Source organism: Caretta caretta, chromosome 1 (genome assembly GCF_965140235.1).
Source record: "Caretta caretta isolate rCarCar2 chromosome 1, rCarCar1.hap1, whole genome shotgun sequence".
NCBI lineage: Eukaryota > Metazoa > Chordata > Testudines > Cheloniidae > Caretta > Caretta caretta.
In genome coordinates this window covers 291345597-291354441 of record NC_134206.1, presented here as the reverse complement: position 1 = coordinate 291354441, position 8845 = coordinate 291345597, and positions in this window count along the sequence as shown.

Genomic DNA, 8845 nt, shown 5'->3' with positions numbered 1-8845 from the left:
ACTCTCTCCCCCAATCAAAGGGTCAAACAAAGGGAACCGGACGGGGACACCGAGCAAAGAAACTCGGACAGTGCCCACCACTCCTCAAAAGCATCAAGGGAGTCAGTGGATGCCGCCCAGAGGAACTCCGCCCGGATACGTGAATGGACCGAGGATCGGAAAGCGGCCCCACAGTCACAGAAAACTCCATTGGCCAACCTCCAGCGGCCAACCTCCTCTCTCTGGTTTTATAGATGGCTGTTTTAGCCAGGGCCAGGAGGAGGTTAACTAGGAGATCCTGCGACTTTGTGAGGCCATGGATGGGGAGTGCATAAATAAAAAGGTGAGGGGAAAAATGCAACCAAAAACGTAATAGAAGATTTGTGAGGAGCCGAAACAGGGGCCGCAGCCTGGCGCATTCCAAATATACATGTGCCAGGGTTTCCCTCACACCGCAAAAGGGACAAGTATCTGGGATGGGGGTGAACCGTGCCAAGTATGTGCCCATGCTCACAGCTCCGTGGAGGAGCCGCCAACTGATGTCCCCGACGGGTCTCGGAACCAAGGTGGAATACAGGCTGACCCACCGGGGCTGCTCACCCTCCAAAGGTGGCAGAAGGTCTCGCCACTTTGTGTCAGGGTGGGACACTAGGGTGAGGGTGTGAAGGGTGTGGAGCACGAGTGGGTGTAGATGTTTCCTTGGCGTGGTTTGGAAGCATACGGGCTGCAGTTCATGCAGCCGGCTTGCAATAAAAGGGTGAGGGGGTCGATTGGGTCTACGGGGCAGGGGTCCAATTAAAAGCTCCAGCGGGCCTGGGGTAGAGGGTGGGCAGGGCGTGCCCTCGAGCAGGACCCGGTCGAGGTAAGCTCGAGCAGCGGGTGGCAAAGCGGCATTCACCTCCTGAAGTATGCGCCGGGGGGGGGGGGTATGAGGTCTGGAGAGCCCCATGCGCCAAGCGAGCGTCAGGGGATCCAGCCAGTCTCCCCGGTCGTAGTCCAGGAGGTCTCCGACTCTCGTGACTTCTGCCAGGATCAAGCTCTGGCACACCGAGTGGGACTCCGCCACCTGCACATGGAGCTGGGGGTTGTGTAGCAGGGACTCTGCAAGGAGATCTGCCCCCTCAGTGGCCGCCACGGACCTGGTCGTTAAAAACAGTTTCCAAGTCCGGAGGAGGTCCTGGTAGAAGACCGGCAGCCCAGAGAGGTCTCGTTGAAGACCTCCCGGTCATATCGGAGCCCTCGGATGTGGCGCAGGATGGCGTGCGCCAATATGCTCCACGCCAAACTGCCTGCACCACAGAGGAGCCTCTGTAGGGCCTGGAGGCGGAAGACGCGGACCTGAGTGTGCAGACACTTCAGGCCCTGTCCTCCTTCCTTCAGGGGTAGATGAAGAACCCCTTCAGGGGCCCAGTGCATTCCTGACCAAAAGAACCCCAGAATCGATGTCCAGAGGTTGGTCAGGAAACCTGGGGCTGGGACCAGGGTGTTGAGCCGGTACCAGAGCATGGACAGGACTAGTTGATTAAGCACCAGCGCTCTCCCTCGGAGGGAGAGACATCGGAGTAGTCCCGTCCATTTCCGGAGCCGCTCTATCACCCCGCCTTCTAAATTTTGCCAGTTCTCCGGTGGAGAGGGATGCGTGGCAGAAAGGTAAATGCCAAGGTAGAGCAGTGGACCCACGCTCCACCGGATGGTCTGAAGCGCTGTGGGAGGGAGCTCGCCTGCCACCAGTCTCCTACCGCCAAGCCAGAGCTCTTGACCCAGTTGACCCGGGCGGAGGAGGCTGCCGAATAGATGGCCTGGCAAGCCTCCACCCACGCCAAGTTGCCCAGGTCCTGGACTACCAGGAGCACGTCATTAGCGTACGTCGACAGGACCAGCCGCAGCTCCGGCTCCCGCAGCACCAACCCTGTCAACCTCCTGCGGAGGAGACAGAGGAAGGGCTTGATTGCCATAGCGTACACCTGGTCCGAGAAGGGGCACCCCTGCCGTACTCCTTGCCTGAAGCTGACCGGTTCGGTCAGGGTCCAGTTGAGCTTAACCAGACACTCTGCGGAAGCGTACAGCACGCAGAGAAAACCTACAAACTGGGGCCTGAGGCCAAACGCCTGAAGAGTGCTCAAGAGGTACCCGTGGTCCACCCTATTGAACGCCTTCTCCTGATCTAGGGACAGGAGGGCGAACAACAGACCGTCTCTACACCTGAGTTCCAAAAGGTCCCGAACCAGAAATAGATTATCAAAGATACTGCGGTCTGGGACGGTGTAGGTCTGGTCTGGTTGGATCATGTCCGCCAGCACAGACCCTAGCCGCAGCAAGATTGCTTTTGCTACGATTTTGTACTCTGTGCTGAGGAGCGAGACGGGACGCCAATTTCGTAAATTGCGGAGGTCCCCCCCTCTTCGGCAATAAGGTGAGCACAGCTCGCCTGCATGAAAGAGGGAGGACCCCGCTCTGCAGAGACTCGGCCTAGACGGTGACTAGGTCTGGGCCGAGGAGTCCCAAAACACACGGTAAAACTCCACGGTCAGCCCGTCCATGCCTGGAGACTTATTAGTGGGCATACAGCGGAGGGCTTCCGAGAACTCAGCCAGAGTGAGAGGCAACTCTAGCTGGTCTCGGTCGCTTGTGCTGACCGTAGGGAGCTCCTCCCAGAGCACTCTGCAAGCGCTAGGGTCAGTCGGATCCGGGGAGAAAAGACTTGTGTAGAAGGCTTGGGCCCTCCTGCACATCTCCCCCAGTCTCGTGACGGGGGTGCTGTCTTCTGCCAGGAGGCAGGTGACGTGTTTCTTGGCCCCCCTCGTTTTCTCCAGGGCATAGAAGAAGTGGGAGCCGCGATCCATCTCCCGAAGGAGGCACATGAGGGATTGAACAAAGGCGCCCCGGGCCCGATGGTCCTCGAGGGCCCAGAGCTCCTTCCGCTTCTCCCGGGATGCTCTGCAGAGGAACGGGTCCTCGGGGCTGGCGGCCAGACGCCTCTCCATTTCTAAGACCTCCTGTTCCAACTGCTCTATCGCCGCATTTCTCCGTCAGCTGGTGCCCCGGGTGTAGTCGCAGCAGAAAAGCCGGGCGCGCACCTTCCCCAGATCCCACCATCGCTGCGCCGAGGGAAAGGTACGCCGCTGCCCTCGCCAGGCCAGCCAGAATTCCTGGAAGGATGTCACGAAGCCCTCATCCTCCAACAGGCTGTTGTTAAAATGCCAATAGGCCAGCCGCGGCCACTCCGCACAGAGGGAGGCTGTCACGGTGGCTAGGTGATGTCAGAAAATGGGACCAGCTGAATGCTGGAGGAGTGGGCTCGTGAGAGAGAGAAGTGTGATAAAGAGATGTGGGCCAACTGGGAGTGGCGTGACCGATGGGCCTCCACCCGGACAAAGGTGAACGTGGAAGTGTCATCTGGGTGGTGGTCACGCCAGATGTCCACTAGGGAGTGATGTTTGACTATCTCCCGGAGGGTGTCCATGGCAGCCGGGCCCTGCTCCGTCTCTGAGCAGTCCCGCTCTTCAAGGGTGGTATTAAAATACCCTCCCAGGACCACGCACTGGTGAGAATCTAAGGTGCCGAGGAAGGCGGACGCCTGCTGATAGAATTGCAGCCGCTCTGGGCCTGATGTCGGGGCATAAACGTTAACCACAAGCTCCTCCATACGGACCCAGAGATGCAGCAGGCGACCTGGCTCAGCCTTTGCGACCCCTAGCACCTCGGGCAGTAGGTCGGGGGAGAACAGGGTCGCCACTCCAGCCTGTTGAACTGTGGAATGGCTAAAGTAGACCCTGCCCCCCACTCCAGCCGCCAACTGTCTTCGGCGGTTGGATCCATATGGGTCTCCTGCAGGAAAACCATAGAGTACCCTCCCTCCCGAAAGAAGGAGGGCACCTGGGACCTGCGGAGAGCCATCCTACAACTCCGGGTGTTCAACATTGTGATGGTGAGAGGTGTCATGGGGAGGGCCGGGGGGGATCCTCACTGGCGGGGACGCTCGCAGCCCCCAGCAGGCCGCGCAACAGTCCTTGAGCCATCCTGTAGGTGAGTAATTGGTCACAGAAGAGGTGGACTCGCCAGTAGGCCGCAGCAGCCTGCTTCCCCATCCTTTACCTTCCCCCATGAGGGCCCCTTGTGGTGCAGAGGATTTGAGAAAAGTTCCCCCATCCCTGGAGAGCAAGCTGTACCTTCTTGCGGGAGCCACAGACATCTTCTAAAAACTTCCGCAGCGCTCCTCGCAGCTCATGGGGGGGGGGGGGTTACGGTTTCCTGATTGTTCCCCGGCAGGGCCCTTGGTGCAGCCCCATGGCCTATTAAAACGGGCAAGCAGGGTGCGGACCCCCAACGGGGTGCCTGATGGGCTGGAGCTTCTAGGTCCTCCTCAAACCCTGGGGCAATAGGGGGCGGTGGAGGGAAAATAGCAGCCCCTAATGGGTCGGGGCAGGAGAACACAAATGCCGCTCCCTGGGGGTCATCAGTTGGAAAAGGGAAGGAGACAGCCCCGGGGACGGCGATAACATTGCAGGAGGTAAACTGGATAGGTGTAAGGGCAGGGGCAGGGGCAGAGGCGAGGTTCTGGGTTTCGGGAGGCAAGCAGCTGGATGGTGGCACCTCCCGATCAGGCTCGAGGGTTAAGGGGGTGGGGAAGGAGCTCAGGGATACCGGGCACGGGCTCTATGGTGGATTTAGCGGCCACAGCATCAGGAGGTGGATTATCTTCTGTAGGGCCCCCGCCCGGGAAGGAAGTCGATTGCTCCGCACCAATAGGGGGTGCCCCGGCAACTCGTGTCCCGGCTGCGTGGCGCTGGCTGTCACCTGAGCAGGTTCGGTGGTCGTCAGCGGGGTGCCATCAGCGGCCAGGTCGATGGAGGAGTCCAGGGGCTCCTTGGATGTGGGAGTAGAAGCAGCAGTTAGGGGGAGGGAGGTCGCCTAGATCGAGGTTTGCTGGCAAAAGGTCGTCCTTCCCCTGGGCGACCGAGGTCAGATCTAGGGCCTTGATCTCCTCGAACATGGAGGAGAGGACACTTTCCGCCACCCGGGGGTTCTCCCTGCTGGCACCCACCACAACGGTTGCCTCGGGGTTCACGGGGGCTTCGGGTAGTGTCAGGACAGAAGGGGCTTCCTTGAGGGTCTCGGAGGAGAGGGTCTCCTGTGGAGGGGAGACGCTACCTTCCGGTGCTGCCACGTCTTTCTCAGCTGACACCGGTGGATGGGACACACTCGTGGGCAAAGCGGAAGGCTCGGCATCGGTGTCCCCCTTCCTGGTCTTCTGGGGGGCCTCCGCTTCGGGTAGATGAGGCAGAACTCGAGCCTTCTGCTTGCCTCGCTTCCCCTGGACTATGGCCCGGCCCTCCATCTGGGGGCTGATTAGCAGGGGTCGTGTCAGGGGGTAGAGGCGATGGCTCTGGGACTTGGGGGGGGAATGGTGGGGCAGCATAAGGGAGGGAGGATTCTCCCTGGGGCAGGCTCTCTCCCATGCCTGTTGGTATCTCTGCCACACCCTCCTCCATGGGCCCCGCCAGATTGTCAGCAGCGAGGCCGGGGCTCTCCCGCTCGTCTGGGCATTGTACGGGAGGTGCCCCTTAGGCCTGAGCGGGAGTAGTGGTGGTCCGAAGAGGAGGGGGGGCGGGTTCAGGTACTGGGGGGCCGGGGTGTCGGCAATGACGGGGCCGATGTCCTGCCGGGTCTCGGGGATCCCAGGTGCCCCTCCTTTCCGGGCTAAGGGGCAGTCCCTCCGGACATGCCCCAACGCCTGGCAGAGGTAGCACCGGGCTTCCCCCGTGGAGAAGTACACCCGGTAACGGGCTCCCTGGTGGGGGACTAGGAAGGACCCCTCGGCGCTGCATGACGGAGAGGCGCTCGACGGCAGCAGAAGCTGCACTTGCCAGCTGAAGGAAAAGATGTGCCGGAGGGTGGGGTCCTTGCAGCCCAATGGGAGAGGGCTGATAACAGAAACAGGTTTCCCCAGGGTGGAAAGAGTGGGTAACAGGGCAGCATTGGGGAGAAAAGGAGGGACAGAGGTCAGGATCAGGCGGACGCCCAGGTCCTCTAGCCGCTCTAGGGGGACAAACACCCCTCCTCCCCACTGCCAGGTCCCTCTCCACTGCTTCCTGGGTGGCAGCCTCTGATGCTAAGAAGACGACAACCTTCCCGTACATTTTGGAGGCCGCCACATAGGCCGAGGGCCCCACCACCCTTGCCGACACCCGCACGTAGGTCTCCACCTGAGGCAAGGCGGGCACCAGGAGGCATCGGACACCGTGCTTCCTTGTCATGGTGGGAAAGGGGCCCCAGCTACTATTGATGGTGGCGGAGGTGGTGGGCGGGAGAGATGACGAGGCGGCAGGCGAGAGGGCTGCCGCTGCCTGGGCATACGTCCTGGGGGCTGAGGAGGGGACACCCACAGAGCTGGTGGAAGAGGCAGCAGTGAAGGACACCGTGGTCGGTGGCAGGGCCGCAGCAGTGGGGGTGGCCCCTGCCACGGGGGGGGGGGGGGGGCTGGTGGTTTTGGCGGGGCCCTTCCCCTTCTTCTTGCCCTGGCCTTTCCCGCTGGCTGGGGGGGCTCCCCTAGAGTCTGGGGAGGTGATGGGCATGGCAGCGGCAGAGGTGATCCCGGTGCCCTCCATTGCCGATGCCCCAGTGGGGGCGGTGGCAGGTGGTTAACAGGAGTTGGGGTCAGGTAAAAAGGGACAAGCTGTGGGGTGGACAATTCACGGGGGGGGCATATGAACCACCGTACGCTTGTACAGAGAGTCCTGTTTGGTTGGCTGGTGCTTCTGGCCCACACGGTGGAATCAGGGCGAGCAGCTGAGTCCAGAGGCAGATGTTAAACAGCCAGCAAAGATGGTGGAGGGGGGCAGTGGTGAAGACAGTAGTGTGGGGGTTGGGAGGACACAGATGGATCGGGGCGCAGCTCTGTGCCACACCCCCTGTGTCCCTACAAACACAGTCAAGGCCTCCCCCACAAGAGCACAGTTCGAAAGTTACTCAGTCTGAAGGCCCCCTCCACGGCAATTTGTAGATTCCCTGGGCGGTGTTCCTCCAGTAGACGGCTTTTTCCTTTCCTTTTCCGGGTTTTCTTTGCAGCTGTAGCATTCCAGGGATGCCGGAACAGATGATAAGAGTCTCTCTTGGCCAGATACGGGTCCACAAACAAACAGCAAGCAGCTGGGTCTGGGGGCTGGGTCCCTCCACTCCCCCCCTCCGGAGAGCGGGTCAGTAGCCCCCCCCCTCAGGGGGTTTCAGCTGGAGTGGTAGCAGCATCCGAGGGCAGGCGGGGGGGCTGACAGCCAGCCAGCAGCTGACCAGCACTCAAGCAACAGCAAAGAAGCAAAAAAAAAAGGGGGGGGGGGAGAAGGGGGAAGAGTGTCTGGCCTGGTCGGGGGGGAAGCCGAAAGCAGGGGCAAAAAGCAAGGAAAGCCCAGGCCAGGGGGCAGCAGGAGAGTGCCAGAAGGGAGCCTTGTGCCCTGTAGAGGAAAGAAAGTTTGCTATAAATTAATTAAAGAACCTGAAGCCAATTAAAGCACCTGAAGCCAGTCACATGATAAAAACTCCCTGCTTCAATCAGACAAGAGGAGGAGTTGAAGCAGAGTGCATTGGTGTTGGAGCAGAGAGCAGTTTAGAGGGAAGCAGAGGAGAGTTTGGAGAAGTGCTATGGTGGACTACCAAGACCCTAGGTAAAGGGACACTTGGTTTGTGCAGCGGGAGGGCAGGAAGCCCAACAAGCTGAAGGGCAGGAGAGGGAAATAGCCCAGGGGAAGGAACTGCTAGTTCTAGTGGTTTACTGCTATCCCTAGGGCCCTGGGCTGGGACCTGGAGTAGAGGGTGGGCCTGAGTCCCTCCCTCTCCATTCCCCTCTTCTAGGACACTAGTGGGGCAGTTAATACCCCAGTTCAGGGGCAAGAAACAGTGCCCTGAACTCCCCCCCACCCCCAAAGAAGAGAAAGCATGAGACCCATCATAGTAGTGCTGGCAATTTGCCACAGGTGCTACAGGCAGTAAAACAACTCGGACTCCAGAACTGGCCAGATGGCAAGAAGCAAGTTCTGCAGGAGGTTACCCTCCTGCTTCCAGCTGAAGGAAGATCAGTGAGTGCAAGATAGGATTTTATTTAAAGGGGACTGAGAAGTAAGCCCAGCAGACTTAAGCATGGACATCATGAGGCTGACACATGCTTCATACCTGGGGACTGAGGCCTGCCCAAGAAGAGCCAGGGATTCCTAGACCAGAAGGGACCATTGTGATCATCTGTGTTATATCATCCTGTGTAGCACAGGCTATAGAACTTCCCCAAGATAATTCCTAGAGCCTATTTTTCAGAAAAACATCCAATGTGGATTTTAAAATTGTCAGTGTTAGCAAATCCACCATGACCCTAGCGGAACTGTTCCAATATTAATTACTCTGGGGATTAAATATGTATTTCCAGTCTGAATTTGTCAAGCTTCAACTTCCAGCCACTGGATTCTGTTGTTATATCTTTCTCTGCTTGATTACAGAGCCTATTATTTTTTTTCTCCATGTAGATACTTATAATCTGTAATCAAGTCACCCCTTAACCTTCTGTTTGTTTAGCTAAGTAGATTGAGTCTGTGAGAGGAATAGAGGAAGCTGCCTGCAGGACCCTTGAGGCCTGGAGCAGACTTGCTAAAAGAGCCAACCAGAGGCACCTGGCGCAGGGAGGGAACCTCAAGCATCTGGCTCCTTGTAAGAGAGCTCTTGTGGAAGAGCTGAGCCTGGGAAGTCTGCAATGGAGTCAGCTGTGAGTAGGACAGTGGCAAGCCAATTCCCAGAGTGGATCTTAAGAACTGGGGGGGGAAGCCCCACTTGAAGGAACCCTTTTGCTCAACCAGGCTCTTAGGTAAGAGCCATGCCCAGGACAGAT